Genomic DNA, 10,847 nt, shown 5'->3' with positions numbered 1-10,847 from the left:
CTCCACAGAGTTATCTATGAATACAGACTAGCAGGATGGCTCTGCTATCCTCAGCATTAGGCTGCACCATCATCATTTATCACTTGTAATCGCCATTTTCAAAAGATGGGAAGAAAGGGAAGGCACACTCTAAGTCCAGGATAAGGAATTTCTTCTTAACCAAGTAAAGCCAGGGCTGTACATATTACTTTTGCTCTCATTCCACTGGTTAAAACTTAGTCACATAGCTGCATTGAGTTAGTTCTAAGGAAGGTTGAAAATATAATCTTTAGTTGATCAGCTATGTGCCCAGAAAGAGAGAATGGATATGATGAGATAATCAAGACTCTCCATCATGACACCGTATTAGATAGTCATATTATTATCACCATTGTATTAATTTAAAAAAAAAAAAGAAACAACCCTAAGGCATAGAGAGGTTAAATAACTTGTCCAAGTAAACTAAGCAAATAATGGTGGGGCCAAGATTTGAACCCCAGGCAGTACGTCTCCAAAGGGTTTTCTCTTACCTACAACATTCTTCTGCCCTCTCATAGTCTACTTGTATACTGTGGTCATTTACTTTTTTTTCCTCTCTGCTGTGCTATATAAGCTCCTAGAGGACAAGACCCCATTCATTTTTAAATGTCCTGCATTGTACCTTTGCATATAAAGAGTGTGTCAGTTCTTAGTTGCAAGGGACAGATGTAAACTCCAGTAATTTAAGCAGAAAATAAATGTAGCAAATGATTTTAGTAGCACACAGACTCTTCTCCAGAACCAGAGAATCAGATCACAGGTTATACAGACTGGTACAATGTGCAAATCCTACCACAGGATGGTCCTGTGGGGTTACCAGATGGAGGCAAAAACCACAGCTTACTGCTGCCCAGAGAACAAGCTAACTTGTAGCTGAACCTTGGCCTTGGCTGCCTCTGGATGCCCACCCATGTCTTTGCAGTCATGTTCTCCAGAATGAACTAGTATAGCACTAGAGTAGGTAGGTCACCAGTTTCTGAACTGAGGTGTTTCATGTTTCTGATTGGGGTGACCTCTATCACTCTGTCACATGCTGGTGTCTAGCTGCATGGAAGGTGGGAAAGAATTTCTGGCTTCTGTCATGAGAAGGATAGGACTCAAAAGATAGAGACTCTCCCAACATAGGAAGGGTGTTCCAAGGAGTAGGGCAGCCAAAACTGTATTAACCACCTATTCCATGGGGCTTGAATGAAGTGCTCTTTTCCTTTTGACTTTCCTAAATCTTTTTTTTTTTGCCTGAGAAATGGATGGTCTGAAATATTGAGATGACTTTCCAGTAGCTGATTAAGAAGAAATTTTTAGAGTTCAGAGAAACTTCAAAAGTTTCCAATTGTACAGTTTTTTGGCATTGATTTAGTAGGACATGGACAAAGGTAACCTAGCCTATTTAGCAGCTATAAGAAGTAATTAGCAACTTAAATGGTGCCAGAATCTTTAAATGGACTCCAGTTTCTCCTCTGTCCTCCTCACCTCACTTTTTTTTTTTTAAGCAGTTTTGTTTTTCTTCCTGTGTTTCATCTGAAGGGCCTGCTGATAACTACTTACTGATTGTAAAGTTCCACTATTCTCGTTGGTATTTTATTAATTTACAAATTCATCTAAGAGAGAAAATGTAAGTGAATGAAAGAACATTGTAGAGAATAAAAAAAGTTATTTGAAAACATTAAGTGTTAAAATAGCAATTATTGCATGCACAACAGCATATTATCAAAGTATAATAGAAAGAGATTTATTAACCAAATGCATTCTAATAATCTATTATATTGATCGGCAATTTGGAGACACAGAATGATTCTAGAGCTTTGCCCTAGTTTGGGTTCCCCAACAGCAGACAACGACTCAAATACAGGTAGCTGTTTGATCAGAGTGAAGGAATGAAACAAAGAAGGGAGGGTAGCTACTTAAGGGTGTGTTAACAAGCCAATGTGGGAGGCTGAACTTAATCCCACTGGAGGAATTTGTGGAGCCAGCTTACACCTCACTCACACCTCAGAGTTATCCTACCTAATGAGGGAGGGCTTGAACGTTGCACTCAGAGAACATTCATTTTCCCACCTGCTGACCATCACAAACTGAGAGTCCAGTTTCATCCGGCTGGTTCTAGAGGCAAGAGTTCTTGTCCTCAGGTAAAGAAATGGAGGTGCTGGTAGTTGGAAATCATGCTTGAGTAACTTAGTACAGGGACTGCGGGCAGAATACCAAGGGTGTCTGCTACCATGATTCCTAACTGAACTCTTAAAGCTTGACTTACATAAGATGTTGACCTAGTAGTCAATATCTTTTCTGTTAGGAGAAATATGTTTGGGTCAAATGTTTTCTGAAGTTTCTGTGATATTCTTCAGTTTCCTTATCTGCTTAAACTCTGTGGCCAGAGTTAATGCTTGCTTGCTGTTACTATTACAATATAAATGGAATGTTTAATGCTTCTGCTATGAAGGGAAATTTATGTTCTAGGATATTATTTGTAGTATGTGGTATCAAAACATCCGATTTTTCAGTAGGATCTTTTGGGGTGTTACTATGATTCTCTATTCCAGTACATTTTATTGCAATAATTTCCTAAGCCAAGGGCAAGAAAATATGTTTGTTACATATTTATAGAGGCTCATTTTGGAGTAAGTGGATACTGGGTGATGCTACAGAAACAGTTTTCATAATCAGAAATCACTCTGGGTCTATGGCTTTACTATAAAGCACAGATGTAAGTGCTTTTCCAGTCATTCTTTTTGAGGGCTGGAACATTAAGTTTACTAGATTCTGCCTCTGATAAGCATTTGATCATGATTTTTGAGATGGGAGAGATCTGTGCTTCGGAGCTGGACATGGAATGGCCATGTGGCTCCCTTCTGGAAGGTGTTGGCTCCATCCTACCCCTGCTGAGCTGGTGAAATGGCTGCGTCCTCACAGAGGTGGCTCCACCTCCCTCCTCTTTTTAGTTTCCATCATTCTTTTCCTATCTTCTTTCTTTCTTGTTCTCTTTTCTCTTCCTTGTATTTCCTTCTATCTTCTGTCTTCTTGGTTTCTCCCTCTTTTACTTCCTTTACTTCTCCTAGGGTTGGGACATTCCCCTAATCTGTTTCTTCGATTTTTACCAATTAATTTCAATCCTGGTAATACCTGGAAAACTACCAGCTTAGTGCCAGGTGTTTTTATCTGGGTTACATTTTCCTTCTTGGGTAAGCTGGTTGGGATTGTTCCGTTGCTTTAGAAAAACAAGTAGATGAGAACTTTTTTGGCTTCTCTTCTTATCTCGGGTTGCCAGACTTAGCAGATAAAAATATAGAACACACTGTCAAATTTGAATTTCAGATAAACAGCAAATAATTTTTTAGTGTAAGTATGCCCTGTGTAATATCTGGGACATACTTGTTCTAAAAGTATTCGTTGCTTATCTAAAATTCAAATTTAACTGGACAAAGTGTATTTTATTTGGTGACCCTAATCTTAACCCACTTTAAAATATGCTTTTTCTTTTATTATGTGATTGGCCTACCAGCAATAACTGCAGTTCAATTTCCAGTTCCAGTTCCTAAGGCCAAGGAGATATGGGCATAATCTCATCACTTATGGTGAAAACACAATTATTACAGCAGATGTACTTCATTTTAGAAAGTTTTTCCCTGCCTTTTTCTTTTGAAACTGAAGTACTTCCAGGATTATGTAGAATAATAAAATGAAAAGTTCAATTATTATGGTGTTGAGTTGTGGAATGGAGATTAAAAAGCTGTTACTAAAGGCAATTCTCATCCATCACATATGGCCTTTGTGATTATCTTGTGTGTGACCTGTTATACTCCACACTTGGTCTTAGCCAAAAGGCCGAGAAGCGATTGATGTTATACTCAAGGAGTTCTGTATACTGCCTGCTATAATAAAGGTAATTTAATAATGTCTTATATATTGGCACACAACAATGATACTTCTATATTTTCCCATTTTTAATGCTTATTTATTTTTGAGAGTTAGAGTGCAAGTAGGAGAGGGGCAGAGAGAAAGAGGGAGACTGAGAATCTGAAACCGGCTCCAGGTTGCAGGCTCCAAGCTGTCAGGGCAGAGCCCAATGCGGCAACTGAACCCACAAACAGAGATCATGCCTTGAGCCGAAGTTGGATGCTTACCTGACTGAGCCACTCAGGTGCCCCTATATTTTTCTATTTTTATGTTCTATCTTTATCACTTATTGGACTTAATTTTAGGAACATAATAGTTGATGATATTGGAATTCTCAAATTCTGCTGTGCCCATCATCCATTCTTTTTGTCCTGTCCTCCTCATAAGTGCTAGAGAAAAAGAGAGAATCCCAAGCAGGCTCCACACTCAGTGCAGAGCCCAACGTGGGGTTCAATCTCACAACCATGAGATCATGACCTGAGCCAAAGTCGAGTCAGACACTTAACTAACCGAGCCACCCAGGCACCCCTCACAGATTTTACTATACATAAATATAGAAAAGTATGCATGAAACTGTGTGTATACATGAACCTTTGCTTAGCTCACTGAGAGGATATGGGAACTGTGGAAGAGGCATGTGAATGAGATTATTAGAGTGGACAAAGTGTGAGATCTTCACATTCCACATTAACTCCCTCCAGAGAGCATCCACTGTAGAAGAAGCACTACATACCAACTAGACAGGATGACTTGACCAGTAGATATCAACCAGCCTCTGTCACTAGCCACCCCAGTGCTTACCCAATGGGCTAAAGAACATCCATAGAGTCAAAGAGAACTATGTCTGTGCCTGATACAAGACGAAGCCATTTCTGTTACTGAATATCTCAACTTTCGGAAACAGAAACCCTAACTGACCGCCTGACATGGTGCCATCCCTTGAGGAGACACACCAGCTACTTGATGGCAGGGTAATTCTATCATAGGCCTTCTATCCTGCAGAGGTCAATGATTTATACTGATCAAGACTGATACATAATTCAGGTATGGGTTTGCCTTTCTTCCTCTCAGTGCTTCAGCTAGTACCACTATCTAAAGGCTCACAGATGATCCAATATCCTGACATAGGATCCTGAGAAAAACACCCTGGACTAAGTGAACCCTTCATGGCAAAGAAGGCGTGGCAAAGGATACATGAACATGAGATCCATTGGTCCTACGATATGCATCATCATATAGAAGCTGCTAGCTTCATAGAGCTATGGTAAAGACATTAGAAGGCATAGCTGATGCCAGGTTGAAAGTAGACACTCCATAAGGAGGGGGTGCTATCCTTTGAGATGTAAATCGAAAGCCATTTTATAGTATTCTGTCCCAAACAGGGAGACCACATAGGGTGGGGAACCAAGGGATAGTAGTAGGAACAGCACTGCTCTCCATTATTACCAATGACCCACTTGGGGACTTTGCGCTTCCCAGTCTTACAAATTTTGGCCCTGTGGGTCTAGAAGTCCTTCACATAAAGAGGATGTTTCCAACAGGGAGTATATCAAGATCTCCATTAAACTTATTGCTATGGCTGCCATCTGGTCACTTAAGATTCCTTGTGCCAGTGGACTAGCAGACATAGACAAGAGTTCTCACACTGCCAGAGGTAGTCGACTCTGATCATTATAAGGAGGTAAGCCTGATACAAAATGGGGTTGGGAGGAATATATTTGGTGGTCTACTGAGGCATCTTATGATCCTTCCACACCCAATTTTAACCGAAAATGGCAAGCATAACACAGTAAGGTAGAGCCGGGACACTTCAGGATGTGGATCTAGGTCACCCCACCAAGCAAGCCACTTAGAAGTACTAGCCAAGGATGAGGAGAGTCTCGAGTAGGTGGTAAAGGAGGGTGGTAATGAACATCAGTTATAGCTTGGGATCAAATGCTACAGATGAAATCTGCTTTCTTCCTCTAACCTTCCTCTTAGAAGCTTCCCCAGAAATTGTGACCAACTAGAATCCTAGAGAAGTTTTATCTGGATGGAGTGAACTTAATGTGGGAAGACAGTGGATCTGAGCACTGCATAGGATGAACTGTAGTAGATGCTGCAGATACTCACTCAGATACATATCTTCAGTCTTCATCAAGTTCCATGGCTAGGACATGTGAGGGGGGGGGTTATATACTCCCTTCCTGGAGACAGACAATGACGGACTGTTGCATGCAGGACAATTCTGTGTGACTTTTACTCCAGACTACCCCCTCCCCACCTCTATCTCCACATACATACACGTGCACTAATGAATCAGGCCAAGGCTAGGCTACCTGAGACCATATCCATGCTCAGCTCTTTCCTCTTCCCTATCCTGCCTCCTTCGTCCCTTACAGATTGTTTTCCTGAAGAGCATTCCTTCAATAAAACACATGACCCAAACCCCTATCACAGGCTCTGCTGCTAGGGAAGCTAACCTGATACTATGTCATTTCTGTCTCTAGGAGGCAGAAACTATTTTCAAGTTGACTTAGATCAACTGCAAGACTAATTCAACAATGGGTGGATTTTAGAAGGGAAGAGAATTCCATGGTATAGTTACAGGAGATAAAAAAAAAAAAAACCCAACAGATATTAAATCTACAGAATATAGGTTAAGCCTAACCACTGGAGGAAAAAATAACTGAGTAACAGTTGATCTCAAAAACCAATTATTAATTAGCAGTGACAGTGCTATTGCTTAAAATATTGTTAGAGACAGAGATATGGTGAAGAAATTTAATGTCTGAACAGTCAAGAAGAAGTCTTCCATTATTTTCTGAATTGGCCAGACTTTTAGTAAAATAGTACATCCTATTTGGTTAACACGGAGTGTGGAGAAACTACAGACCACGTTTGGTACAGTTGACAAAATTGAAGTGCAAACAGTAGGTTCTGTATGTGTGGAAAAGATTTTTTGGAGGAAAGAAGTATCTTTTTCAGGGAGATTTTACCACTGATATTTAGAATTGTCAATGATCAAATGGTAAATAATGATAACAAAAGTCACACTGATGTTTAGTCAGTTTTATGACTGTTTAAAAATTTTCTACCGATAATACAACTTCCTACTGTATATGCCCAAGTGGTCTGCTCCCACCTCCCTGCTCTTAGCATGACAATGATGCACACACATGACAAAAGACTCAGAGAAAGGAACAAGAATGTTTGAGAATAGTGCTACATAAGACACAGCCGATGCTATGATGCTGGATTCTCAATTTCTATAGAAGTTGAGAATAAGATTTTAGATGTTTCTTATAGCAATGTGATTTTGCTGTTATCCAGTATTATTTTCTAGTAACTAATTTTCTTTGTATTTTACAAAACTACTGGTGTAACAATGAGAGAAATTTTAAAAACGATTCTTTACCTCAGACACTTTGAGAAAATTAGTTTATGCCTCCTGTTGAATTATAAGATACACATGAAAGTATCTTGATTAAACAAGATAGTGAATAAATCTGTGAGTCTAAAAACATGCCTGAGCTTGAGAAAAGAATGGTCTAGAAGTCACAAAGCTGATTATATTGGAACATAGCGTGTTCTGTTAGCACAATTTTAAATATCAGATTCTATCCTGGAACAAACTTAATATGGTTCTCCCAGTGTAAAGCTTATTAGTATGAAGAAGAACAAGATGTGAATGTTTGGATAGCTGGTTCATTATTTATTTACCTGAAGGCAATAGATTGGAACCAGATAATTCCTTGGGAACAGTGCTCATCTTGTCTTTCATAGGGCAGAATATGGGTAATTGAGAGGATGCCAAGAATACAATTAGTAATATATGGATGACAATGTGTAGAAAAGAGTAGGAGGGATTGTTAATTCCAGAGCAGCAGGGTATAATAGAAGACATGTCTGACTGAAATAATTAGATGAATGAAAGCGTCAATCTCTTAGTGACAGGGATTTCTTTCTACCCCAGTTTCAGTCCCAATTCTCCCTTGGTTCTTGTTGTCTGAAATCTTCTTAAAACAGTTTGGCATTTCCTTTTTAAAAAAATGCCACCAGTCATGATTTAAGCAGCAATATAGCTCCATAATGTTAATTTCCTCTGTGGTAGAACACAGAGGAGAAGGAAGGATGCTTATCTCACAGTGGATTTTAAATTTGTGACCTTTATAATTTCTGCAATAGATATTATGGGGTATAATTTTTAGTTATCTTCACTTCATTATTCATCCATTCATTTCATACCTTACGGTGCATTAGGAAATAATCCTTTGGCAAACAAATTGACTAGATGAATAAAAAACAGATTGGAATAAGTTTAAGTCTGAGGAATGCTAGATATTCTTGCCTATGGGAAAAATGAGATTTTTTTTTTTTCCTTTTTGAATCTATTATGTTTGGAAAACAGTCTGAGAAATCCATTGTTTCAATCATTCCAGCAGTCAACTAGGCTAAAAAAAATGGAGATACGTCAGGGTCCAGATGCTTTATGATTAGAATGTCTTTCATGAACATAGGCAGGGTTTTACTGGCTTTTTGAAAAAGAGAGATCAGAGATATGTTTTACATAATCACAGGCACTGCACAAAACCACTTTTCATCTGATAACCCATTATCCAGTGTTCTGCCTGTAGTCAAGTTGCTACTGTGTCATAAAACATTGTCATATTTTTAATAAAAGTTATATTAAAAAATGACTCTTCTATCAGATAGCTATCTCATGACCTTGTTCAACAGCCAGTTTCAGGGTATAATCAGTCTTGCCTCCATGAAATTCCTTGTATGTCTAGCTTGAAGTTTTCCAGTAATCACCGAATCCCTTTCTGTAGCTTCTTTCAAGAACGACTTTGGTAACATGTGATGGTAGGACAATGCATGGGACCCACACTCACGATTTATTTGATAGTTTTCTGATTGAACTTGAAACTTGCTCGACTTTTCTTACGCATCTATATACCACAGGAGGTAAAGCTGGAATCCTCTGATACAAGAAGCAAAGTGGAACTTGTGGGAAGAGACAGAAGGAAGTAAAGATGGTGGAGGTGACTGTGTCTCCTGAGAGTTTAGTCCCCACTGGAGTTTAAGTCTCCAAGATTTCCTACCTGTAATTCAATACACCCCTGCAGCTAATAATTTCTGATTGTTTCTCATGTATTATTTCCAGAGGGAACATTGCTCTTAACAATAAACACCATGCTACATCAAAAGAAAGACCCGGTAAAAATGGCAAGCGGGTGAACGTAGAACTTACCAGCTCACATGTTAATTATCCCCGGTGAGGTGAAGTGTGGGTGAGCTGAATAAAGCTTTTCAAAACTACATTTCAAATGTCTGATGGATCTCCACAAACTGTCAATACAAATGTAGTATAATATTTTCATTTATCATTACTTATGGAATTTAAGAAAACTTCTTCTAAAGTATGAAGCTTAATCTGCTAGACAGTTAATTTCTATTTTTATTCTTTTTTTGTTTGCTTTATTTGTGTTTTTGAAAATTAAACCTTTAAGTGAGACCAGATTTCTCTCCTCATACCTGGATTAAATGAAGCATGCAAATATCTTTTATAGTATTTCATTGAAGGATGATTACCATACTTAATATTTCTTTTAATTTAATTGCTGTCACTGTTATTTTGTATTACCTAAGTATAAATGACTGCATATTATTTTTATTACATTTATTGTATTTATAGAATACAGTACTATTGTATTAGAAACTTTTATAAACTTTCATAAAATGTTTTTTTAATTAACGTTTACAGGAGAATAGTTTTTTTTTAAAGTTTTTTTTAATGCTTATTTTATTTTTGAGAAAGAGAGAGCAGCAGAGGGGCAGAGAGAGAGGGAGACAGAGGATCAAAGTGGGCTCCACGCTGATAGTAGAGCCCGATGCAGGGCTTGAACTCATAAACCATGAGATAATGACCTGAGCCGAAGTCAGATGCTTAACTGACTGAGCCAGGACAAAGTGTCAATGAAAACTAAATTTAATCTGTGTAAATTTCCTTTGTCAGTTAAGAAAAATTAATGATTGGGCCAGTTCATGCATTTATCACATTCAGAGTCTAGCACTCTTCTCCATAATGAGAAAGAAATGCTCATTTTTCTTGGCAACAAGTTTGCATAGAGCATTCTTCTTTAAAATTGTTATTAAAACAGAAATGCATGGCTCTCAGGCATGGCAAGCATATTGGTGGTCAGCTTGATGGGGTTTAGAATGGAGGGAGTCCAGAGCTGATGGCCAAGAAAGAATTCTTGAAGATGTCTCTGGTGATTTTATTAAAGCACTGGGACAGGACCCTGGGCAGAAAGAGCTGCAGTGGGGTTGTGAAGAGTGACTGGTTATACACCTTGGAGTTGGGGGAGGTAAAGGCAGAAGGGAGGACTCCAAAAGGACTTTCACATGCTAAAGAGGACTCTGGAGATACTGGAGGCCTTGCTATTGCCAAGCTAAGGTTGTTTGCCCTCTAGGAAGGCATTAACATTAAGACAGAAGGGGTTCCTGGAGAAAAGTTATACTTTGTATTTGTCCCAAGTATTTGTTACTGGGTTGCAGGTTATAAATAAATTTAACTTTATCTACCATTTCTTTCTTGCCTGTGTTCCCCACAGCGCTATGGAGGGAGGGTGATGTTTGGGGCTCTAGGAAACAGAGTCTATAGGTTTCTCGAGATTAGGCTGTTGATAAGATTTCCTTTTTCTTGTGATTTACCAAGACTTAGATGGAAACTCATGTCCTGTATGACTGTGATCTCCATCACTTAGCCATTTGTTTTCCCCTTTCCTTTGTTCTTGGACATCCAGAAGTGCCTGAGGAGGAATGCCACACATATCCCACCTGGGTGGGGGAGTGTTTGTGGGGTGGCAGCTTGCCTCATGCTCCCTCATTAAGCTGATAGCTAGCTGTGTGTGTTCTCTGGTCTCAGCAGGATTTGAGCACAGCTGTCTCCTCTC

Source organism: Puma concolor, chromosome B3, assembly GCF_028749965.1.
Source record: "Puma concolor isolate L17-30 chromosome B3, mPumCon1.1.hap2, whole genome shotgun sequence".
Taxonomy (NCBI): Eukaryota; Metazoa; Chordata; class Mammalia; order Carnivora; family Felidae; genus Puma; species Puma concolor.
Note: the sequence above shows the minus strand (reverse complement) of the source record.